Genomic DNA, 25,472 nt, shown 5'->3' with positions numbered 1-25,472 from the left:
TTGGGTGTTCTTCATATAGTCCAAAGTTTCTGTTGGGTAAATATCAACCCTTCTGGGCTGGTTACTAGGGCCTGAGCAGTTGCTAAGCGGCCACATGACCTCATGGGGGCTATTGTTCAGCAGTCAATAGGCATCCTTGAGTAACATTCTCCTACTCCCAAATCCCAGGGGCCCCTGGGGTTCTCTGAAAATAAGCCAGAGACTATTCGGAGCAGAAGCAGTTGCGTGCTTCCTGGGGTGGGGGGCTGCGGCCTCTCAGAGCAGAGCATAGGAAGGCTGGGTACCCAATGAGAGCCCATCAGCAGCTGATACGAGCAGCAGAGACAACCCAGGAATACAGACCTAACCCATGAGCAGCGACTGACCCTCTCTCAACCACCTGAACACACATCGCCTCAGTTTGGTCCCAAAGCAGCCATGTGGATGGCAGGGTTGCAATGACCACCCCATTTCAAAGTATAGGAAGCTGAGGTCCAGAAAGAAGAAACAGCTGCCCAAAGCTGGCCCCAAACCCTCGCCAGGTGTGGGGTACAGAACAGCAGCCACCCAAAGACACCCGTGTTCTAACCCCTGAGCCTCTGATTACGTGAGGTTGGGCAGCAAAGGGGAGCGGAGGTTGCAGATGGCCTCAAGGATGCTCATCAGCTGACCTGAAGACCGAGGAAGGGCCCGTGAGAACCACGGGAGCTTCTAGGGGCTGGAAAATGCAGGGAATCAGATTCTCCACGAGCACATGCAGAAGGGAACACGGCCCTTGGTTTTAGCCCTGAGGACCTGCACCAGACTCCTGACTTAGATGTGCCCAGTCGCTCGGTCATCTCCGACTCTTTGCGACCCCAAGGACTGTAGCCCACCAGGCTCCTCTGTCCATGGGCTATCCCAGGCAAGGATACTGGAGTGGGTTGCCATGCCCTCCCCCTTGAGGGAGGGATCGACCCCAGGTCTCTTGCATGTCCCTGCATCAGAATGTCGATTCTTGACTGCTGAACCAAAGGGGAAGCCCTTGACTTAGAGAGCTAGCTGGTACATATTAAGCTACTCAGTTTGTGAGAATTTGTCATAGCACCGACAGGAAACTAATGCATGAGGAATAGAAGTCATCCAGGTCTGAGCCAAAAGGGGGCTTCGGCGATGGTTCAGCTAACTTGGGAGCTAAGGCAATGAGAGGCCCAGAGAAATGAAGTGATGTGCTCAGGGTCGCAAAGCAGGTGCCACGTAACGGCAGAGACCTGCAGGTGTGCTCAGCCCTCCTCTAGGCTCCTGACACCACCCACCGGGGGCCTGTGATCCAGGAAGCCTCTCTGCTGATTTTCTACCACCAGTCTCGCTGCATCCCTGGGCCTCAAACCCCGTCCCCTTTGTCGCTCTCAGCCAGAGGCAGGCGGGTGGCCCATTTTATGATGAGCAGGGGCCGCTTTCCTCCTGCGTCCCACCACCAGGCAGCGGTGGCCCGGATCAGCACTCACAGCCCACAGTCTTGGAGCCTCAGAGCCCCCTCTGCATCAGCTGGAGGGGACACAGAGCAGAAGGTCAAAGGGCAAGCCCGTGGCACCTTGCCTGGCATGCAGGTGGCACTCACTGTCTGTTCCCTCCTTTCTCTCAGTCAAGCCCAGGCCTGCCCTGGTTCCCCCACAGCCATGGGCTCCAAAGCCTTTGGAATTCCAGAGCCTCCTTCCCAGAAGAGCCTCATCTCTGCCTGGCACACAGAAGGTACTCAAGGAATGCTGGTGGAATGGACCCCAGGACTGATACTTGAATGCTCCTCTTTCTCTGTTTTGCCTAGAAGGCCCCTTATGTTTCCATCAAGCTCCAGCTCACATGCCCCCTCCTCCAGGCAGCCTTCCTTGATCCCAGGGTGCAAGGTCAGGCTGTGCTCTTTGTGCTGGGTTTTCAGCTTCCCAGTGGTACCATGGGTTTCATGCTTAGGGCTCAAGTATGCTATCAGACACCCCGGGGCTCCAGTCCTGGCCTTGCCTGTGTGGTTCTGGGGTAGTTACACCTCCTTTCTGAGTGGTTTCTCCTCTGATCAGTGGGAATAATGACAGCACCTCCATCACTGGGTTGTCAGGAGGAGCACAGGAACTGCTGCATGAAAAGGGTTTAGCATAGCAATGGCACCAAGCGGGCTTGCAGTAACAGGCTGTGTTTTCACAAGAAAGGTTATCATTTTAGATCCTTCCTATTCTTGCCTAGAGAATCCCGTGGACAGAGGAACCTGGTGGGCTGCTGTCCATGGGGTTGCACAGAGTCGGATATGACTGAAGCGACTTGGCATGCATCCGTGCATCAGAGAAGGAAATGGCAACTGAGTTCAGTATTCTTGCCTGGAGAATCCCAGGGACGGAGGAGCCTGGTTGGCTGCTGTCTGTGGGGTCGCACAGAGTCCGACACGACTGAAGCGACTTGCAGCAGCAGCAGGGTAAAATCGAGGTCCCCAAGGCAGGGGCGTGTCTGATTCATCTCTGACAGACCTCAGATCTTTACCGAGTACCTACCCTGTACCCAACTCTTCTCGAGCCCTGGGAGGACAGCGGGGAACAAGGCCCTGCCCCCTTGAGCTGACTTTTCAGGGGTGGGGGAGGCAGACATGATATAGTCTGCACAAGTGAAAACAGAAGGTGCCAGGGGCACATGTGGTGGCCTAGTGGTTAAGAGTCTAGCTTGCGATGCAGGGGACACTGGCTCAATCCCCGGCCCAGGAAGATCCCCCACGCCTTGGAGGACAGCAGCCAGGCCTGTGTGGCACAACTGCCAAGCCCACGTGCTGCAGCTACGGACACCCAGGCGCCCCAGAGTCCACGCTCAGCGACCAGAGAAGCCTGCACACCGCAGTCAGAGAGTGGCCTCCACTCGCTGCAACTAGAGAGAGCCCATGCACAGCAAAAAAGACTCAGGGCAGCCAAAAAATAAATACAGTTATGAAAAATTTTAAAAATAGAATATAGCAGGCAGGGGCAGGGAGTCATTGCAATGACGCATGGAGACACAGCAAGGGGCAGGGAGAGATGGGAGACCCTCTGCTTTGGGTGAGGGGCAAGGGAAGGCCTCTCTAAGGAGGAGGGAGCAGAGTGAGCCATGTAGACACATGGGGAAAAGCATTCCTGGAGAGGGAACAAAAAGGGAAAAATCCCCAGAGAGAAGAGTATGTGTCTGGTGTGTTTGAGAAACAGCAAGGAGGCCACGTAGTGTGTGCTCAGAACACATATACACAACTGACATGTTACCACATTATTTATAACAGTTTATAGAAAAATATTCAGTTATGCCCACTTACTGATTCTTTCCTATTAATCAGAAACTCATATTCAGTGGGCCTCTTCCAAGTATTATGTCATTGAATGGTCATAGCGGTCCTTTGGGGAGGGTACAATTATCCCCCTCCTTGTGCAAAGCTAAGGCTCAGAGAGGTAATGTGCTTTGCCTAAGGTCACACAGCAGGTAGGTTAAGTCAGGATTTGAACCCAGGACTGTGTGATATTTCATTCTGACTTCTTCTCCCAGGATAGGCTTGGGAGGTACTCACGCTCCCTGATTCCTGCTGCCCCAGCATGAGTTACTCCCAGCCCCAGAGGGTGCCTCCCTCCTTCATTCCTTGGCAGCGTCATATCTATAAACAGTCTCCAGCCTGGGTCTCTGTTCTGAGACCCAGGGATGAGCGTGTGGAGTGGATCCTGGGCTGGCCACTGTGGCCTCGGGAAGGCGCTCCCAGGGGCCTAAGATGCCGGAGGGCAGGCAGACCCTTGGGGAGCATGGGTTTCCAAGAAGTAGGCCAGGAAAGTCAAATCACAGGTGCTCCGCAGGCTCAGTCCAGGTCTCTCAAAGCCAGGGCAGCCTCTGGGTGCCTGGATGAGGCTGGATCCCCAGGGAGGTCGTGCCTCAGTGGTGCAAGGGAAGGAGACGAGAGAACTTTCTGATAGAAGAACTTTCTGATAGAAGGAGGTGGCAGAGAGATCCCAGGGCAGGGCTCCAGGACAGACCAGGCTGCAGGGTGATGCAGAGAGTGGGAATGGAGGGTACAGGATTCCCCAAGGACAGGGCCCTGTCCTGGGGTCACCTTCACAGTGAGGGAGGAGAATGAATTGGGCACTGAGGCGGGTACCACAGGGTATAGTCTCTAAGCATTGCATCTAGAGCGGGGTGAACAGTCAGAAGTCACTGGAACAAATGAGTGTGTGTGTTCAGTCACTAAATCACGTCCGACCCCTTATGACCCCACAGACTGCAACACACCAGGCTTCCCTGTCCTTCACCATCTCCCGGAGTTTGCTCAAATTCACATCCATTGAGTCGGTGATGCCATCCAACCATCTCATCCTCTGTCTCCCCCTTCTCCTCCTGCCTTCAATCTTTCCCAACAAGTGTTGTATCAGAGGGCAATGATCTGTACCATTATTCTGTTTTTATCCTTCCCCCTGCCATCATTTATCTCAGTCGGTGGCAGAGCAGGGACTCCAACTCTGATCTGTGTGAGCGCAAAGCTCAGGCTGTTCATACGCTATCCTGACAAGAAGCAGCAGGTGGGTCACGGTGGTGAAAGGACCACGGTGCCTGGGGAGGAAATGGTGTCAGATGTCCAGCAGTAGGACTAGGAATGCCCCGAAGCTGGGGGTGTGGCCACTGCCTGCTGGCTGAAGACACTACTGTGAAGGCAGCCTGGCAAGGGAGTAATCCGCGGACATTTCCTCCATATTCGGAAGCAAGGCAGTACCAGCGAGGGAGGACAGGATCCTAATCAGCTACTCGGCAGGATGAAGTGTGCTGCCTGGCACAGTGATGCCTGTGGGGCCTCCTTGGGGTCAGGCAGCCTGGACTGCCTTTGGGAAATTGCTCATCCCTGACTCTCAGACTGTGGGACTTTGACAGGGCTCCCAGGATGGCTGTGAATCCCAGCCTGGGCCAGACAAAGCTCTGCAGTCCCCACCTGGTGAGCAGCCTGTGGATGTGCGCGTGACCTGTGAGCCACCGGAGAGTCAGCCTCAAGACTCTGTAAGACTACAGGGAGGACACTCTTTCTTTTGGGGTGGCTGACCTGAAGCTGCTGGGGGCCACTGTGCCGCCACATAAGGAGAGAATGCCTGAGGGTGCAGCCCAAACAGGGAGAAGCAGAAAAGGGAGATGGAGAGAGAGGAAGATAATAAGTTCTGATGAGATTGTTCCAGCCCCTGGATCCAGCTGTACCTGAAGCCTATTGTCCTAGGACTTTTCAGTTACCCAAGTCAGTAAATTCCTTTTTGGACTTCACCCAGTTTGAGTCACTTTCTACAAAAAGGCTCTTGACTTACATAGCTTTAACTTCCTGGGAACAAAAAAGAGAGAATGGAACTCAGGAAAAAAAAAGAAGAAAGGTGGGTGAGGGGAAGAAGGAGTGAGAATTACTGTTTCATGGTATAGAATTTCAGTGTTGCAAGATGAAAAGATTCTAGAGGTCTGTTCCATAAGAATGTGAAAAAACTTAACACTACTGAACAGTTTTTCCAGTAGTCATGTGCAGATGTGAGAGCTGGACCATAAAGAAGGCTGAATGCTGAAGAATTGATGCTTTTGAACTGTGGTGTTGGAGAAGACTCTTGAGAGTCCCTTGGACTGCAAGGAGATCAAACCAGTCAATCCTAAAGGAAATCAATACTGAATATTCATTGGAAGGACTGATGCTGAAGCTGAAGCTCCAATACTTTGGCCACCTGATGTGAAGAGCTGATTCACTGGAAAGACCCTGATGCTGGGAAAGATTGAAGGCAAGAGGAGAAGGGGACGACAGAGGATGAGATGGTTGGATGGCATCACCAACTCAATGGACATGAATCTGAGCAAACTCCAGGAGACAGTGAAGGACAGGGAAGCCTGGTGTGCTGCAGCCCATGGGGTCCACAAAGAGTCAGATACGACTGAGTGGCTGAACAACTGAAGGGTACACTTAAAAATGACTGAAGGAGTAACATTTTAAAAACTAGCATGTAAAAAACATGGGTGAGGGGAGACCGTAGAACAGAGATGGGAGGAAAGGGAGGCAGGAGAGGCAAGGGGAAGAGAGGAAAGAGGAGAGTGACAGAAGGTGGCCCTGCAGCCCCCAGGAGTGAGGCCAGCTGCTCCTGCCACCTACTCTGCTATTTTTATACCTCGTGGCTCTCAAGGTAACTTCACACCTGTTATGCCTGTCCTTCAAACCCTACTTCGTTTTCCAACATTTTAGAAATCCCTTCCTTCCCCGAGAAACCCTACCTGCTTCTCTGAACTCATTTTTTTGAAACGTGTATATTCCTGGGAGGGTAGGAAGCAGAACTACGGGTATGGGGTTCCCTGGTGGCTCAGTGGTGAAGAATCCGCCTGCCAGTGCAGGAGATGTGGATTCTATCCCCGGGTTGGGAGGAGGAGGAAATGGCAACCCACTCTAGTATTCTTGCTAGCATAATCCCATCGACAAAGGAGCCTGGAGGGCTAAGGTCCACGGGGTCGCCAAGAATCAGACACAACAAATGAGAATGCACTCATGCAAATGCTGGTGACCTCTGGGGCTATGATGTTTCTGTTCCTGAAGCACTTTCACGCTTTACATCTTGTGGAGGCCTCTCAGAAACCTGTGAGGTAGTCAGGGATGTCATCAGCCCATTTTATAGATGAGTAAATCTAGTGTGAGGACATGGAGTGGGGTGCTGGGTTTGTATCCGGGTCCTCTGGCTTCCAGTCCTGCCCTCTGAGACGTGGCAGGGCGGGACGTGGATGGGGCAGGCTGGAAGCTTGGAGCTCATCTGCAGACTTCATCGACTTCTCAAGGTTCATTCTGGGCTTGATTGGGAAGAACCTCAAGAGGCTCAAGACCCACAAGTGACGTCCCTGTGAGTGTCCCCTCATGGGGAGCTCAGGAGTCCTGAGCATTCCATTTCCAAATCAAAATGACTTAACGATGCAGCAGGCAGTTCAAATGCTGGGAATTGCTTAACACTCTTCCTCTCAAGTTTCCATGCTGGGCGATTTGGTTTCCATCTGGGGAGGAGTGAAGTTGCTCCTGCTTAAAGGCACTGCTGATAACGACGACGCTGTCCTCTTGTGAGGCTTTGATCACTGGGTGCATTTGACTCTCACTTCCCAAACCTGAACAGCTGGTCCAGGCCCTTTCACATTCAGCAGGCAATTAAACTTTCACAAAAAGAAAGTGAAACTCCAGGGATAATGAGATGAGAGCAACGCAAAGGCAGCAGCTGGGCTTCTGAACAAATCAGGGGGAAAGCGCGATGTGGTGGACACCCTCTCTAACGAGGAGTTGCAGACAGGCCAGGGTGCTGCGGGACTCTTGGTGGGGACACGCCAAGCTTCTGATGCGGCTGTGGACAGCCAGGACCTGCCCTCAGAGGAGGGACATGGCTCAGCAGGTGCCAAGGAAGAGGCTGACAACCTGTTCTGTCTCACTGAGGCTCTCTCCCTGATCCATTGAGGACACAAAGGAACCTCCCCACGGCTGCCCTTCTTCCGAGTGCCCAGCCTTATAGCTGAGAAGCCCCTCAAATGCCCCATGGACCCAGGTGAGCCCCATGCTTCTCTCCTCCTCCAGTCTCAGGAGACGGCTCCCAAAGCCAGTCGACCGGCTGCCTGCCACCCATCATGGGCTCACAGCCTGTAGGTTCTGCAGACCGTACCTCTCAGCCCTCTGCCCTACATGGTCACCCTCCTCATCATGCCATGGTCATCCACCATCACTGCTGGCCTGAATGAATGTCATACCTTTGGCCTCTGGCCTCCACTATCACCCCTTATAATCAATCCACTCTCCAACCGAAAGATCTTCTGGAAGCTGGGTCCCACTACAGGAAGCTTTGGTCCTTTAATGGCTTTCCTGCAGTGGATGACGTCCAAACCCCACACACGTGCTGCCGGCCCCCTGCCCGCCCTCCTCACACCAGCATCTCCTACCCCGTGGGTTCCAGTCACCCTGGCCTTCCTTCAGTGTCCCCAGGGCATGACACTGGCTCCCACCTCAGGGCCTCTGCATATCCTGCTCCCTTCACCTGCACCCCTCATGCTCTGCCTCATTCCCAACGAATCCTTCTGATCATCTAGGTTACCACTGTGGAACACTCTTCCCTGACCCTCTCATCAGAAGCCATTCTCAATATGCTCATATAGCCCTGGGTTGGTGAGTGAACTCATGGAGTAGAGCCCCATGTCAAGCTAACAGCATCCACCTGTTGCCCTAGAAAAATGCTTCTATTAATAGTTTGCTTAAGCAGCAGTACTTGGGGGGGCCTCTTTGTTACAGCGGCACTGTCTTTATCGCCCTAACTAATACATACTTTTGAGGCAGTATGTGGTTCGGGAAAGGGAAGTGACTGTGTTCAAGGTCACACAGACCCCTGTGATTTCTACTGCTCCTCCTCTCTCCCTTGGGCTTAGCCACTGGGTCCTGATAACCTGAATTCTGGAAGCCTTTTGAATCCATTCTTGCTTCTGCGCCACCTCAGCTATATCTCTGACTCAGTTCCTCATTGATGATTACTGCAACAGCCTCCCCAAAAATCAACAGCCTCCCCATCGGTGGGTTCCCCTAAAACCCGGCCATTACATTGCTGTGTGTATTGTCTTGCTAAACTCAGAAGGATGGTGTAATGTCCAGACTTACACAAAACCCTCTGCCAGCTCCCTGGTTGCCTGAGGACAAGGTTCCGCTTCCCACGACATTCACTATTGACTCCCAGTGCTTTTCTCCAGTCTTCAGTCCATCAGGGTAGTAACATGTCAGGCAGACTCAGCTTCAAATCTTGGCCTAACTTATTCCTAACTGGTGACTTCGGCAAGTGACTTTCTCAAATATAATGCAATGATTAAGAAAATGGGATCTGAGGTCAGACTGCCTGGGTTCCGATCCTACAGACGAGCTGTGTGACTTCAGGAAAGTGAGTAAATGACTCTGTGCCTCTTCTTCCCCCTTCCCTCATTTCATCCACTCGTCCTTCCCCCTAACCACCCACTTACCTGTCTGTCTATTCATCCATCTTCCCACCTGTCCCTCTACCCATCCATCTGTGTCTGTCCAGTCACTGCATCTGTCCATCCATCGGCCAACTGTTTATCCATCAGGCCACCTGTTCACCCATCAGGCCACCTGTTCACCACCTGGTTTTCTGTGCATTCATTCTCCCATCTGTCTACCCATCTGTCCACCTGTCCCTCTTATCCATCCACCCACCAGCCCACTCATCTGTCAGTCCACCTACCACATCCATCCATCTACTTGATTCTCCATCTGCGTACCCACCTACTCATCCATCCATCCGTCTACCCACCCGCCCACTCATCTCTCTGTCCTCCTACTACACCAATCCATTCACTTGCCTCTCCAACTGCGTACCAACCGGCCCATCCATCCACCCACCCGCCCACTCATCTCTCTGTCCACCTACTACACCCATCCATCCACTTTCCTCTTCATCTGTGCACCCACCTGCCCAACCATCCACCCACCTGTTGGTTCATCCAAAAGCCCATCATCCGCTCTCTGTCAGCACCTACTGCTCTCCTGCTAGTCCAATGGCTGAACCGGGTTAAACAGACGGCATCAGAGGCTGGGAGTAAGAGCTAACGCTCATGCTTATATCCCAGGTCCCTGCTAAGTAGGGGCCGGGCACCAGCCATGACCAGCGGTTTCTGTCCACTATGCCAGTGGTCTTTGGGCCCATCTGATCCAACACCCCTTTTACTATCTAGAAAGCAAATTCACAGCTAATACAACCTAGCAATATACATAATTTAAAGGGCCTATAATGCCCCAATTGTAAATACAGAGGAGAAAAGAAAGGAAAATCATGTGTGCGTGTCCACATCAAAATGCCTCACTATGATGGCTCCAGGAAGATGCCATCAGACAATGGATCATACTGGGCATGAAGGTTTGGAAGAGAAGACACCATTCAACTGAGAGTTGTCAACTCTTTTCTTCATGTTGGGCATTTTGAAGTGAGGGCTAAATAAATAAATTCATATATATATATATATACACACACACACATACACACACACACTGAATCACTGGAAATGTGACAGCTACTAACAGCTACTACGGGGCTATTCTATCAGCACCAAAATATCTTAAAAACTACAGGTGACATTGCTGGCCCTGGGTTTTAAATTGGGGACAGCTCTTAGTGGAGTTTTAAATAAAATGAAGTACAGATGTGCCCTGATTTACTTGGTTAATTTGCTGAAAATTCCAGGATGTACCAAGGGTCAATATGTAACACAGAGTTGGGTTCTGGGCTTAGATAGAAATGAACAGGATCTTCACCAACATCAGCCTTCAATGAGAAACTGACCACTGTCAGACTCAGGACAGGCCCACGTGCACAGCGGGGTCTGTTACATCCCGATTGTTGCTCAGTTGCTAAGTCACGTCCGACTCTTTGTGACTCCATGGACCGCAGCACTCCAGGCTTCCTTGTCCTTCAAGATTTTCTGGAGTGTGCTCAAATTCATGTCCATTGAGTTGGTAATGCTATCTAACCATCTCATCCTCTGCCACCCCCTTCTCCTTTTGCTTGCCGTCTTTCTCAGGATCAGAATCTTCCAATGAGACGGCTCTTTGCATCAGGTGGCCAAAGTATGTGGCTGTTAGCTTCAGTCCTTCAGTGAATATTCTGGGTTGATTTCCTTTAGGACTGACTGGTTTGATCACCTTGCAGTCCAAGGGACTCCAAAGAATCTTCTCCAGTATCAGTTCTTCAGTGCTCAGCCTGCTTTATGGTCCAACTCTCATATTGGTACATGACTACTGGAAAAACCAGAGCTTTGACTATACGGACCTTTGTCGGCAAAGTGATGTCTCTGCTTTTTAATATGCTGTCCAGGTTTGTCATAGCTGTCCTTGCTCATAAATGCCAGCAGGGCCTGGCCACTGTGACAACCCAGAATGCTCACCGTTGGCAGCCAGACTTGGCCCCTTCCTTTCAGAGTCGGGTCTTCTGGAGCCAGAGTCGGTGAAGGCCAGGGACCCAAGGCATACACTGCAATCTACGAGACTCTGTCTTAGCCACAGCTGATTAAAGCCCAGAAGGACTAAATGCCCTTTTGGAATGAAGGGGCCATACGTCACAGCAAGAGGAGTTTTGCAACTGGAAGTGCTAAAACCAAAGCCTCATCTGGGTGACCTGAGGGAATTCCACTGGCCTCTCTGAGCCTTGGTTTCTGGAATCACTAAATCAGAATAATAACATCTCTCGTGCTAGGAAGAGGCCAAATAAAACCTGTATTTGCTGATCCTGACTTTGTTCACACTGACAGGAGAGACCCAGAGGTTGGGAGAGGGCTTGCCAGCCGGGTTTTAGCCAATTGGTCTTTGGGGGCTCAGTCGCTCAGTCATGTCCAGCTCTTTGCGACCCCGCGGACTGTAGCCTGCCAGGCTCCTCTGTCCATGGGATTTCCCAGACAAGAATACTGGAGTGGGTTGCCGTTTTCTTCTCCAGGGGATCTTCCCGACCCAGGGATCAAACCTGCATCTCCTGCGTCTCCTGCATTGGCAGGGGGATTCTTTACCACTGAGGCACCTGGGAAGCCCTTTGGCCATCTGAGGGCACCCCTGGCCTTGGGCAAGGTGCATGGCTTCTCCGAGTCTCAGTTTTCTCTTCTATAAAATGGAGATGATAAAAAGAGCTGCCTCACAAGATAGTTGTGAGATTTTCCCGAGAAAATTCATGCAAAGGGCTTCACAGAGGTGCTTCAGTCAGCGCAGGTTCTCAAGAAATGTTAGCTTCAGCACTGTTGCTACATCTATTTATGATGGCACGAGGAATATGTGCTGGGCTTGGGAAATGGGATATGGTGATGGAGACAAGGGCAGGTGGGCACTCCCCGCAGGCCAGGACTGTGCTTTATCCACAGCACCGAGCAGGTGCTCAGGAATTGTGAACGGCTACTGGGTGCAGGCAGAGCAGCACTGAGTGGGCCTTGGTACCCAGAGGGTTACGGAGAAGGAGGGAATTGTGTGATGGAGGCGGCATGGACTTCCTGAGAAGCCTTTCTGAGAAGGGCTGAGACAGTATCTCCTGTTCAACCAACTCCTAAAATGAGGCCTGCCCCTCAGGCGAGTGGAAAGCTTGGGGAAGAGGCCGTTTATTGCTGAAGCCAGGCTCTCTCCCTCAAGGGAGTAAGGAGGACGAAGAGGGTGGCCCTGGTCCCTTCCAGGGGAGGCCCAAGGCCCGAGTCATGCCCCTGACTCCACTGCAGGCCCTTCCAGCACCAGGGGTAGAGGTGCTGCTGAACGAGGGGCAGCCCTTCACTTCTGCTCATCCCTCCAGGGGGAGACCCGGGAGGGTGGCTGGGATATCCCTGGACCAGGATACCAGAGCTAAGCCAGCTCCCACCTCTCTGCTGCCCATGTATTCCAAAGACACATGGGGCCCGGCGGAGCAGCTCAAAGCTGGCCTGGACTTCTAGGCCCTGGTGGGGTCAGGGCTTGGGTGGCCTGTGCTGTGAGAAGCCACACATCTGACATCCAGAGAAAGAAAAACCTCCTGGAAAACCTCCCACAGAAAACCAAAATACTCCAAGGTCTAAACAGACACAGGTTTACAGGGCTGGAGCTCAGGAAAAGTTTGCTTCCCACGCTTCGGCTCTGACTGTTGAACAGTCATTTTACTAGCATCTATTTTTAACTCTGCTTCAGAAAGGTCCTTTTGAGAAAGAGGCTTGGAGCCACCGCCTCCTGCTCAGTTTGAGCACCACATATGAATTCTTGGATAAATTCAGGCAACATCCCTGAAGACTGGCTCCAGTGATGCTCAGAATGCCCCAACTCTAAACCCATCTCTTTCCATTTGCACTGCATGTTAGTCACTCAGTCGTGTCCAACTCTTTGCAACCCCATGGACTGTAGCCCACCAGGCTACTCTGACGATGAAGTTCTCCAGGCCAAGAATATTGGAGACGGTTGCCATTTTCTTCTCCTGGGGGTCTTCCTGACCCAGGGATCATATCCAGGTCTCCTGTATTGCAGGTGTGTTCTCTACCATTTGAGCCACCGGCGAAGCCCTTCTATTCGCATGGTTCCCTCTATTGAGAATGCAGGTGTGTAGCCTTGGTCTTCTACTTTCCCTGGCTTGTTTTTGTTTGAGCAGCAGACAGGCAAACTAAGAACCTACCAACTGACCAGTGTCGGGGGAACAGAAAGGAAGGAGAGAGACTTGCCATCAACAGGAAACAGCGGTCAGGCTGAATACAACCACATGCTGCTATTCACGGTGCCTTCCCGTTCTGGCTGCTGCTCCCTTTTTCCAGATGAGGAAACCCAGGCTCAGAGAGGTGATGTGAGCTTCTGAGCTCACATTCCGGGGATGTTAAAGAGCTGGGCATCACATCCTTACGTGGCTCCAAAGCCCACACTCCACCTGGGAGTAATGGTGACAAAGGTGACAAACCGTGAAAACAGCAGCGGCTCTTTATTGAGCACCTCATGTGTGCAAGGCTCGGTCCTGTTTACAGGCGATGTAGTTTAACTGGCTCCGCTCAGCACTCACATCCCACTGGGAAGAATGCAGCCTATTTTGTAGGTGAGGGGACATAAGCTTAGAGAGATGAAGTGAATCTCCCTGGGTCCCAACAGGGAAATGGTAGAAATAGGAAGTGACTCCTTTCCTCTCCCAAAGAGTGATACAGATGCTTTTAAACACAACCCTGACAATCAGTTTTTCTTATTTCAGTAGTTATGGATTATTTAACAAAATTTAACTAGAATGTAAACACTGACCTCCTAGAAAGAGGAAGAGAAAGAAAAGACATAGATTATTATTCCATATTATTCCTTATGACAAAACTAAGAATGATATTTAACAGAAACAGACTCACGGACATAGAGAGCAGACTTGTGGTTGCCAGGATGGAGAGTGTGGGGGAAGGGATGGATTGAGAGTTTGGGATTGTCAGATGCAAACTAGTATTTAGAGGATGGATAAACCACAAGTACCTAAGGAACTACACCTAAGGAACTATATTCAATGTCCTGTAGTAAGCCATAATGGAAAAGCTTTATATATAACTGAATTGCTTTGCTGTAGAGTAGAAATGAACACACTGCAAATTAACTATGCGTGCGTGCTCAGTTGCTTCAGCAATGTCCCACTTTTCGTGACCCTATGGCTCCCCTGTCTGTGGGGTTCTCCAGGCAAGAATATAGGAGTAGGTTGTCATGCCCTCATCCAGGGGATCTTCCCAACCCAGGGATCAGACCTGCATCTCTGGTGTCTTTTGCCTTGCAGGAGGATTCTTTGCTGCTGAGCCACCAAGGAAGCCCCCCAGTTAACTATACTTAAGTAAAATAAACTAAAAAAAGAAAATAGAAAAAAATTAATGATGAGGATGAGAGAAAAAAAATAAATTAGGAAGTGAGAGAGGTCAAGGACGAATGTTGAGCTGCGCCTCTCGGAGCCGTGTGGAGTGTCTGCGTGAGAGGGGACTCGGGCTCAGCCCTTGGGGGCGACAGTGGAGGAGGAGAGACCCAAGAAACGAAGGGTGCTCAGGGGGTCAGCAACTCCAGGACTCTGGGGTTCACAGCACACATGCCTCTTTACAGTCCCTGGGGCTGCCTTTACCTACAGGCTCTATTTTACAATCTGGGACCCTTGGCTGATCAAGTGACTTTGGGGGAATTTCCAAGATCAGAAAGAGAAACTAAAATTGGGAAGGTGAACTAGCGGCCAGGAGGGAGGGTGAATTTTATGGCTCATTTGAGACACAGGAATTATGTCTAAGATACAGCCTAACCCGACACATTGCCCCTGGGACACCTGCCATTTACTTCGCCTGGTAACTAAACTCTTCCCTTTATTTGGGGAGCTGCCCATCTTGCGACTCAGAGCCCACTATCATACTCAAAAGCTGAAAATGCCTGTGGCTGGCTTCCCCACCTCTGCGCACAGGGTCAGGCATGGGACCCAGGCTCCACTGGCCAAACACCCCAGCCCCGGTGTCTGGAGCGAGGGAGTGCAGAGGCAACGACCTTGGGAGTGCAGTCTTCCCAGGCTGGTTCTACTGTGAAGTGTGGGGACAGGATCCTAGCCAAGCAACCTTGAACCTGGTTCTCAGTATTTGCTGTGAGTTCCTTCCAGGACCAAGGTGCTTTAAATCAATTCCCTTTCTCTCCAAATCATCCAAGTTCAATCTCTGTTGTTTGCAGTCTAAAATCGAGGCAGATCCAGCACTTTGTGGGTTACTTGCCCAGGGGCATTTGCAATTAAAATAAGAGGCCCTCTAGAAAGAGGTCAAGGAGATCAAACCAGTCAACCCTAAAAGAAATCAACTCTGAATATTCATCAGAAGGATTGCTACTGAAGCTGAAGCACCAATACTTTGGCCCCTGATGTGAAGAGCTGATTCACTGGAAAAAACCTGGTATTTCAGGAAAGACTGAAGTCAAAAGGAGAAGGGGACAACAGAGGATAAGATGGTTGGATGGCATCACCTATTCAATGGACATGAGTTTGAGCAAACTCCAGGAGATAGTGGAGACAGAGGAGTCCGTGGGGTCACAAAGAGTCAGACATGACTTAGGGACTGATCAGCAACAACAACAAGGACCATGTTCACTCTAGAGGCTCTAGGGGAGAATCTATTTGCCTAACCTTAATCGCATCCTTTTGCCATGCAAGGTAACATATTAATAGATTCTGGGGATGAATTTGTGGGCCATTATTCTGTCTGTGACAGCTTGCCTTGTGGCCCACTAAGATTCATGTCTATACCTCATGCAAAATACATTCACTCTATCCAAAGTTCCCCCCAGTTATCATTTCATTACAGCAGCAATTTGAAGTTCAAAATCTCATCTGAATCTCATCAGCTCAAAAGTCTCAAATGTCATCAGCTAAATCATGTAAATTGGGACAGGGCTCTTGTTATGATCCATCCTGGAGCATAATTCCTCTAAAGCAACAAGTTACTTGCTCCCTATATAAGATGATGAAATAGACACAGAGTAATAGACATTCCTGTTTAAAAACAGGAGACAATGGAAGGAAAAAAAAAAAAAAGGTCATTGGTCCTAAGCAATTCTGAAATCCAGCCAGGCAAATCTGTCAGGTCTCAAGGTCTAGAAATAATCCTCAGTGGCTCAGGGATATTCTATATGGGCTTGCCATTCCATCCTCTGAGTCATCCTTCCTTTCTCATGCAAGGTAGCAGGTATTTGCAGATAAGCACTTTTATCAGCCCAGGTCTTGTCAGTAGACTTTTGGACATCTGACAGCCTGCTTTCATTTCATATTTTCTTTCGGTCCAATCTGGCAGTGTTTCTGCTGGTATAACGTTCTCAGTAACCCCATGGGTCTCCTGTGTATGTCATGGGAATTCACTCCATTAGACAAGAGGCTCTTCAACATGTCTTTCCTAGAAAATCCCTCCCTTATTTTTAGCATTTGGTGAGATGGCTTAGGAAACACACACCCTTAAGCTTCTGAGATACTCTTGGGTTTGATTGAAGGGATCTGTGACTCACACCCTTAATCTCTTCAAAGAGCCTTTTGTGTGACTGAATACTTTGAACTTTTGGTCTTTCTAAGGTATTAGCAGAAAGTTGTACAGCTGCACACAAAGCCTTTTCTCTGGAGCATGATTTCCTGACAGGGAACCTCTCAATTTTAGCATCTTTTCCCAGTAAGACAGGCAGAGAACTCCCCAATTATCAAGTCCTTCTTTTTTTCTGTTGAACAGTTCTTCTCTCAAATTCATCTGTTTCTGCTCACAGTTTTCCATAAGCAACAGGAAGATCCCTGCCAACCATACCTTCTACACTGGCTTGGAAATGTCAGCTAAATACCTAAGCTCATCATTTATAAGTTCTGTTTCCCACAAAACTGCAGGATATAGTCCTTCTAATATTTCTGTCCCTCCTGACAAGGATCCCCTTTCTTCCAGTTTCCAATAATATGATCCTTTTTTCCTCTGGGTCAACACTAATTAAGTTGTTAATAATCATAGTTCTACTAACAGTAGAGTCTAGGCAAACTACATTTTTTTCCCTCTATCAAATGTCTCACAGCTCTTCCAGCCTCTGCCCACTGCCCAGTTCCAAAACCACGCCACATTTTAAGGTATTTTTTAAAGTAACAACCCACTCTGGTCACCAAAGTCTGCATTTTTTCTAACTGTTCCTGTCATAAGAAATTACCACAAGTGTAGAGGCTTCAAACTACACAGGTGCATCATCTCACAATCCAACACAGGGCTCACTGGGCTAAAACTAACATCTTAGCCAGGCTGCTTTCTTCTCTAGAGGCTCTAGGGGAGAATCTATTTTCTTGCCTTTTTCCAGCTTCTAGAGGCAGTCTACATTTCTTGGCCAATGCCCACTTCCTCCATCTTCAAAGTCAGCAAACATCACATCTCTCTGACCTCCTTTCCATTACCACAGATCTCTGACCAGATAAGAAAGCAGTTTTCTGCTTTTAAGAACTCCCATGATTAGACTGGGCTCACTTGGATAATCCAGGTTAATCTCCCACCTAAAAGTCCTTATCCTTAATCACAGCAGAAAAGTCCCTCTGGCCATTCTGGTGAAGGTAACTCATTCACCAATTCCCAGGATTAGAGTGCTGACATCCAAGGCAAGGGGGCGGGTTATTATTCTGCATGCCATATTACCCAACTCTCTGACCCTCAGTTTTCCTATCTATCAAATGGGGATAACATCCCTCCCAGGACTGTCATGAGGACTGAATTGAGGGAGCTTTCAGAAATGGAGAATTTCAAGCCACACCCCAGACCAAGTGACCTAGAATATCCATTTTCAGCAAAATCCCTGGCAGACTGAAATGCCCAGGGAAGTCCAAGATACACGGGCATGGAGAATTTCACACTGGACAGAGAGTCTCACTGTCTGGACTCGAACCCTGCTCTGCCATGAAGTCACTCTAAAATACAGGGCCTGTTCAAGTATCCTCTAAAAGCACTCTGAGCCAGGACACTGAATTAGACAGGTTCCAAGGCTAATTAAAACCTTGGAACCTTAACATTTTATGATTTGATGACTAAAGTACTGATGCTGGAACTGCAGGCAGCAGCAGTTCGGTGAGTGGGTGGGATGTGCTGCAGGGGGAGCTTCCTGGCACCCCTCAAGCCCCATCACTAAGGTGACCACCCACTCTGCCTAGCCATGAGGTCAGCTTGGTCCATTGTTTGGGATTTTAAGAAACCAGTGTCTTCCCAGAAGGCTGGGCTGGAACTGTAATGGATCCTAGCTGTTGCACCTGAACCAATGAAATAGTTGTCAACTATCCCAACTGATTTCCTCCCATGTTGCAGGCAAGGGGAAGAAGGTAGATTCCTCACTTTCTCTGGCCAAAATTATGTGAACACAGAGGCTGCTTCTTGGTGGAGAGAGTTGCATGGGAACCCCCTAGGGGATTGAGCCACCAACTGGCCCAGGTCAGCCCCACTGGAGCCCAGCCTGATGCTCCACCGGCTGGGAGCGAAGGGCTTGCTGCCCCTCCAAGGACAGCCAGCTTTTCCCACAACTTCTTAGCCCTGCAACACATCCTGACACCTTGACCCAGCCCTGAGAGACCCTCCCTCAACTATGCCGAGAGAGGCCCACTTGGCCCACCTGAGCCCACCCTGCTCCTGGGTCCTTAATGAGGATAAATTCTCACTGTCATTACTGAAGCACACATGCAAAGCTGAGTTTAAATATAACATTCTGGGTCAGAGAGCTAGCCTACTTCATCCTTTTTGTCTATCTCGGGCCCCAAATGAAAAGAGAGGAGTTTCTCCATGTTTCACTTGCTCTAAGAGCTTGGTCTGAAACTTGGGAGGTTGAGAAGGGGAGCTGTCTGGAAGCTCTGTGCTGTGGTTACCCAGCTAAGGGCGAGGAGACTATTGCAAGACTGACTTGGTGCCCAGGGTCAGTGCCAATCCCATGGGGTTCCCCAGCTCCCTGAGAAGGACAGAAGCTGGGGAAGGCCCTTGCCCGGGGCAAGAGGACTGCCCAGTGGTGCCAGGGACAGAATCTTCAGCAGGGGTACCAGAACTGGGGCAGGTGTCTCATGGGCTGTGAGAGACCATGCCGCTCGAGGGATGGTCTGGGAGAGAGGACCCTGCCCTGGACCCGGGTGGATTCCATGAAGCCTCCCACATGAACGGAGGCACAGACACAGGTGTGCGGCAAATAGTCTAGCCAAAGCTTGAACTCAGGGGTAGGAGAGCCAGAGAAACTTGGCTGGGCCCTTCAAGTCCAGCTCCCAGCACTGAATGCTAAGTTAAAAGCTTTGGATGGAGTTGTAAACTGTTGAAGAAAGCTGAAACCACTGTGGTGGGGGCACCCTTACTTAAATGCACCCTTGGATGATTCTTGCCTAAAAGAAGTGAGCACTGTTGGTCTCCTCCTTTGCACCCAGTAGGGTTCTGCATGACGCCTCCATGGCCTCCTGGCTGACTCCTTAAATGACTTGTGAGGTAGGAGTTAGTAACCTCTGCAATGGAGCTATGAAAGGTGGTATCACTGGCCTGCATTCTTTTTTTTTTTTTAACTTGGGTATAGTTTTTTAATTAATTTCTTTTTTATTGAAGGATAATTGCTTTACAGATTTTTGTTTTTTTCTGTCAAACCTCAACGTGAATCAGCCACAGATATACACGTATCTCCTCCCTTTTGAATCTCCCTCCCATCTCCCTCCCCACCCCACCCCTCTAGGTGGATACAGAGCCCCCGTTTGAGTTTCCCAAGCCACACAGCAAATTCCCATTGGCTATCTGTTTTACTGTAAGTTTCCATGTTACTCTTTCCATACATTTTGAGCTTGCCCTGGATTCATGCCTTTTGTTAACTGACTTTGCAATTATTCTCATTTAAGGAGTGCAGTCAAATTCCTCGCCCTGGGGCTTTACATCCGGCCATGTGACTTGCTTTGGACAACAGACTGAGGGGTGCCAGTTGGAATCTAGACCTTAAAAGCTTTTGCAAGCTTCTGTCTGCCCCCTTGGGCCTCTGCCATCACCATGAGAAGAACATTCCCTTCAATGAGTTTGCTGGCTCCAGGCAGAGGTTCAGACACAAATGGAGCCAGCTTGGATCAGCCAACTCCTGGACCACCTACAGACTTGTGAGCTAAAGAAGTGTTTATTATTGCATCTACCTGAGGTATTGGGGTTGTTTGTTACACAGCATTACTCTGGCCATGTTTCACTGATACATTGGGATAATAACAGGCCCTATCTCTCAGAATTGTAGTGAGGATTCAATAAAAATAATCCACATAAAGCTCTTAGACAAGAATTTCAGTCTGGGAAAATGGAAATTTCTAGAGATGGATGATGGTGATGCTTGAACAACACTAGTTGAACATGCTGGAACTGCATGGGTCCACTTAAACCCTTATTTCTTTCAATAAATATAGCACTATGTCTATGATCAGCAGTTGGTTGAATGTGTAGATGTGGAACACAGATAAGGTAGGTCAATGACATGGATTTTGGTGATCCATGGTAGGTCTTGTAGCCAGTCCCCCATGGATACCTATGGATGAATGCATATTTAATGCCACTGAACTGCACACTTAAAACATGGTTAGTATGGTAAATCTGACATTATATACATCTTACCAGGGATGTATGGATGTGAAAGCCGGACCATAAAGAAGGCTGAGCACTGAGGAATTGATGCTTTTGAATTGTGGTGTTGGAGAAGACTCTTGAGAGTCCCTTGGACTGTAAGGAGATCAAACCAGTCAATCCTAAAGGAAATCAACCCTGAATATTCATTGGAAGGACTGATGTTGAAGCTGAAGCTCTAATACTTTGGCCACCTGATACAAAGAGCCGACTCATTGGAAAGGACCCTGATGCTGGGAAAGATTGAGGGCAGGGGAAGGGGAGTGGCAGAGGATGAAATGGTTGGATGGCATCACCAACTCAATGGACATGAGTTTGAGCAAACTCCAGGAGATAGTGAAGGACAGGGAAGTCTGGCATGCTGCAGTCCATGGGTTGCAAAGAATTGGACACAACTTAGTGACTGAACAACAACAAATCTTACCACGTTTAAAAGAACTTAGTCCCTTCCACATAGGACGTGCCTGATAAATGTTTGCAATTATTAGAAGGCAAGAGGAGGTGTGTGGTGGAACTGCATACTCTAGCCACAGTGCAAGGATGGTCAATGAAGCCCTCAGGGAAATGACTCCGGAGTGATTGGCCTCTCTGTTCACTTCTTAAAGGAACAGACATAAACTCATTCATACTAACAGGCTGAAGGGGCATTTGCAGTGGTCACGTGAGAAGAACACGGTCAGAGCTGGAAGACTGCTGGAAAGTGTCTAACTCAGCCCCCTCGCTGGGAGAAGGCGAGACTCAGTGAGGCAGCTCTGAGGTCCCTCAGGAATGCAGGGGCAGATCTAAAATCGGAATCTGGAGGCCTTGACTCCAGGTCCAGCGCTCTTTCTGTTCTGCCACAGATGGGGACACAATGAAGCTTCATCTGACCACTACTGTGCACTCTCAGGCACCTGCAGACAGGCTCTGGGGCTTCCTGGTGCAGCTCAGACCACAAACATAAGACAGCACACAGAGCCAGTCCTACCTCTGGGTCCCTTTAACACGTGGTAAGGAGATCATATTTTTCCCCTCTTTGCCTTCTTTTTTTAATTAAGCCAAATATATTTCTGCTTGGGAGCTTTACTCCTGTTTTGGACAGGGTTAATTAAAAGAAAAAATATACATATTAAAAGGCCAATTTGATTACTGCTACACATTAGTAATGCGATGAATAATTGATTGAATGTCTATGTTAATTGCTTCCTGAATCAGTGATTCTGCTACTGAATACTCAAGAGCTGTTGCTATTTTGAAATTAGTAATAATTTCACTGCACTGGGATGGCAGAATGTGCCACATGAGTGTCCTCCTGGGTTTAAACCTACCTCTACTTCCTGTTCACTCTCTTCATCCTGACTTCTCCATTTCTTCCCTGTGTTCCAGTCTACCACCCACTCCAGAGACCAGTGGTTCTCAAGTGTTGGTCTATATCAGACTCCCGGGGAGCTTGTTGAAATATATATTCCCACCCTCCAGGGTCTGACCTGGTAAACCTGGAAATCTCTATTGTTAACCAGCATCTCAGAGGCAGGGTTGGGGGTTTGCTTTTGAAAAGAGCTGGCTGGACTTCCCTGGTGGTGCAGTGGATAAGAATCCGCCTGCCAATGCAGGGAGCACGGGTTTGACCTCTGGTCCAAGAAGATCTCACACGCCGCAGCGCAGCTAAGCCCATGCTCAGGACCACGGAGCCCGCACTCCAGAGCCCATGAGCCACATCTAAGGGAGCCCTTCTGCTGCAATGACTGAAGCCCGCCCACCCAGAGCCTGTTCTCTGAAACAAGGGGCCACCGCGATGAGAAGCCCATACCCTGCAACCAGAGAGTAGGCCCTGGTCTCTGCAATTAGAGGAAGCCCACATGAAGCAATGAAGACTCAGCACAGCCAAAAATATAAGTAAATAAATCGTAGGGTGTACATGTCAAAAAACAATTTTTTTTTAAAGAAGAAAGAAGAGAGCTGGCTGAGGTAGAGACGCACCACGAGGGGCCAGGCTCCAAACTGATGGCGATGGCTTCCTCGCACTGGGTTTCAACCCTCTGCTGCTTTGCTGTTGGATCCCCCTCCAGCCCAACTCATCTAAAATAAATCTGTGGGTGCTCCCTGGTGGCCTAGTGGTTACAATTCCAGGCTTTCACTGCCATGACCCAGGGTTCAATCCCTGGTTGTGGGACTGAGATCCAGCAAGCTGCATGGGGCGGCCAAATAAATAAACAAAAATAAAATTGTGATTGTCCTCCCACAACCTACTTTTCCTCAGTGAACTGCTCAGCAAATATGGGCTCTGCCCAGCCCTACCTGGTCAAGCTCAGAAGCCTCTTCGGTTCTTACCAGCCCTTCCCCCAACATCCATGCAGCGGCCAGACCCTGCCTGTTTCTTCCCATTTCAAATCCCACTGAAATATTCCTTTCTGCAACATTAGAAGCAGGTTTCCAAGAGTCCTTTTTGCTCTCCAAATGGTCCTTCTCTTGCCTCTCTGTTTCACAGATGCAATATTTACCTCTCCGAGAAGTTAATCACAAAGGTTCCTGGCAGTTATCTTCTGCTTCCTGCATTGTCTCTATTGCCTCTTGGTTTTTTTCTCCCTGTTTTGGCCCTGCTTCCTTCAGATACCTGCTGAGCCTGGAGATCTATTTCCATTGAGGGGAGAAGGACAGAGCGGACAGGAAGCTCTGTGGGGTGGGGGTGACCAGTGGAGGGTGGGCTTCACTGAAGGTGGGCTGTGCCCTGGGAGATGCTGACCTGACAGCATCAGCGGCTGTCTCTTTGGGGGCTCCTGAGTTTCCTGAGAGCAGAATCGTCCAGTCTTCTGCCTGGCTGCGGGCATTCTCAGAACACACTAGCAGAGGGGTTTTTCCCTAGACCTTTTCTTCTGCTGACTTAACACGCCCTTCTAATATGGCCTCTGACACCACTCCCACCCTGAGCTGAGCCTTCATCACACTTTCCACTGGCGTCTCCAACCACCCCTGCTCCCTGAGACTGCAAAGTTCCAGCCACCATGGCATCGGCTCTTCCTCCCCCCCAGGCCGTGGTAGATGCCCACTTAAGGACCCAGCTCGCATGCTCCAGCCCTGGGCAGTCTTCCCACCACCCCAGACAGCTTTGCGGCCCCTTCTGAGTCTCATGAGTCCAGCCAGGTGGCCAAGGGCACTGGCTCTGGAACCAGACTGCCGGATTTAGGGTCTGGGGCTTGGCAATTGCTGGCCCCTCTGGACCTAGTCGCTGCCCTGCAAAAGGGGCATGACAGCCGCCTCTCTCCCGAGAGGGCAAGAGGAGGGGGCTGTGTGGGGAACCCAGCACCATGCCTGGTGCAAAGCATGCCTGGGAAACACCAGCTCTTCCGGCCACTGCTGTTAACATTTTGATTTTGAGCTGAGCATGAGACCAGCTTGCAGTATTCCCGAAAGGAAAAGGTCTCGTGTGCGGGCAGATGGTGGACACAGCCCACTGGGGATGGAGTCTAGGGATCGTCTGCTGTTTTCATCTCTAGGGGTGAGGGAGGAGAGAGACCATACATCATCACAGGGATCAGGGCTTCAGGGAGACCCTCAGAAGCACCAAGCAGAACCAGACCCATTTCTTTCCTTGGAATGGGATTATGTTTAGTGCAGAACACAGCCTACAGTCCACAGATGCACAGAATACAGGTGAAAGCTCCCTGAAGGAGGCCTCAGCCAAAGCTCTCTCTGTTCTTATTAACTGAGAACACAGAAAGAAAACAACTGAAAATACTTGGCTTCAACTTATTGTTAAAAACTTCGCCAACTGTCAGAGCTAAAGATCCCTTGCAGGATAACTGAGAAGGTGGGGAAACTGAGGCCAGAACCCGGGTTTGATTCCTGGGTCAAGAAGATCCCCTGGAGAAGGGAACAGCTACCCAACTCCAGTATTCTTGCCTGGAGAATCCCATGGATGGAGGAGCCTGGTGGGCTACAGTTCATGGGGCTGCAAAGAGTCAGACACGACTGAGCAACTAACACTGTCTCTTTCGCTTTCAAGGTCACAGAGAGAGGGGTGCAGAGGTGAGAGGACCGCCTGGCTTCCCAAATGCCAGACCCACAGCCACCCTGGCCTCCTCATGTCCCCACCTCCCACCTCTCCCTCCAACAGTGGTTACCACTGTCTCTGTAGGCTTTCATAACTGAGTCCCCTCCCTGCCCTCAGGCCCTCTCCAGCCTGTCCTAGGAAGGGAGAACGTTAAGAGGTGAACCATCCCTAGATTTACTCTCAAAGAGATGACAGAGGGCATGTGGAGTTTGTTTCCTTGGGTTTCCCAGGCGGCGCAAGTGGTAAAGAACCCACCTGCCAGTGTAGGACACATGTGGGTTCAATCCCTGGAGGAAGGCATGGCAACCCACTCCAGTATTCTTGACTGGAGAATCCCATGGACAGAGCAGTCTGGCAAGCTGCAGTCGCTAAGGTTGCAAAGAGTCGGACATGACTGAAGCAACTTAGCATGCAAAGGCTTGCAAGGAGTTTGTGTGTTTGCTTTGTTTTAAAGGTGCTATACTGGTATTAATAGCACTTGTCTTTGATTTTATTTAATTTGTGGACAAGGACTTATAGATGGGTGCAAAAATAAATTCTTTTTTGCAACCCAGAACTCATTGTTCAGTATGAGTTTTGACACAGATGAGAAGGAATATGATTTTTTTTTAAAAGGGTGCCATATTAGAACTTCCTTGGTAGTTTGGTGGTTAAGAATCCACCTTGTAATGCAGGGGACATGGGTTTGATCCCTGGTTGGGGAACTAAGATCCCAAATGCTACAGGGCAACTAAACTCAGGTACCACAACGAAAGATCCTGCATGAGGCAACAAAGATCCAGTATGCTGCAACCAAGACCCAACACAGCCAAGTAAATAAATAAATCTTAACCAAAAAATTAAAAAATGAAAAGTCCCATACTAA

General features: G+C 49.8%; 1 protein-coding gene and 1 non-coding gene across 13 annotated transcripts in view; one reads left to right on the top strand and one right to left on the bottom strand.

Annotated features, from left to right (window-relative positions):
- Positions 1-25,472, bottom strand: part of ATP2B2 (ATPase plasma membrane Ca2+ transporting 2) — a 368,357-nt gene that overhangs the window by 225,469 nt on the left and 117,416 nt on the right. The window lies entirely within an intron of this gene.
- LOC139033790 (small nucleolar RNA SNORA40) lies at positions 25,081-25,207 on the top strand. The gene has a single exon (XR_011486270.1). It is a non-coding gene; the product is annotated as a small nucleolar RNA SNORA40 (small nucleolar RNA).

Source organism: Odocoileus virginianus, unplaced genomic scaffold (assembly GCF_023699985.2).
Source record: "Odocoileus virginianus isolate 20LAN1187 ecotype Illinois unplaced genomic scaffold, Ovbor_1.2 Unplaced_Contig_2, whole genome shotgun sequence".
Taxonomy (NCBI): Eukaryota; Metazoa; Chordata; class Mammalia; order Artiodactyla; family Cervidae; genus Odocoileus; species Odocoileus virginianus.
This window is presented reverse-complemented; position numbering and strand designations above follow the sequence as displayed.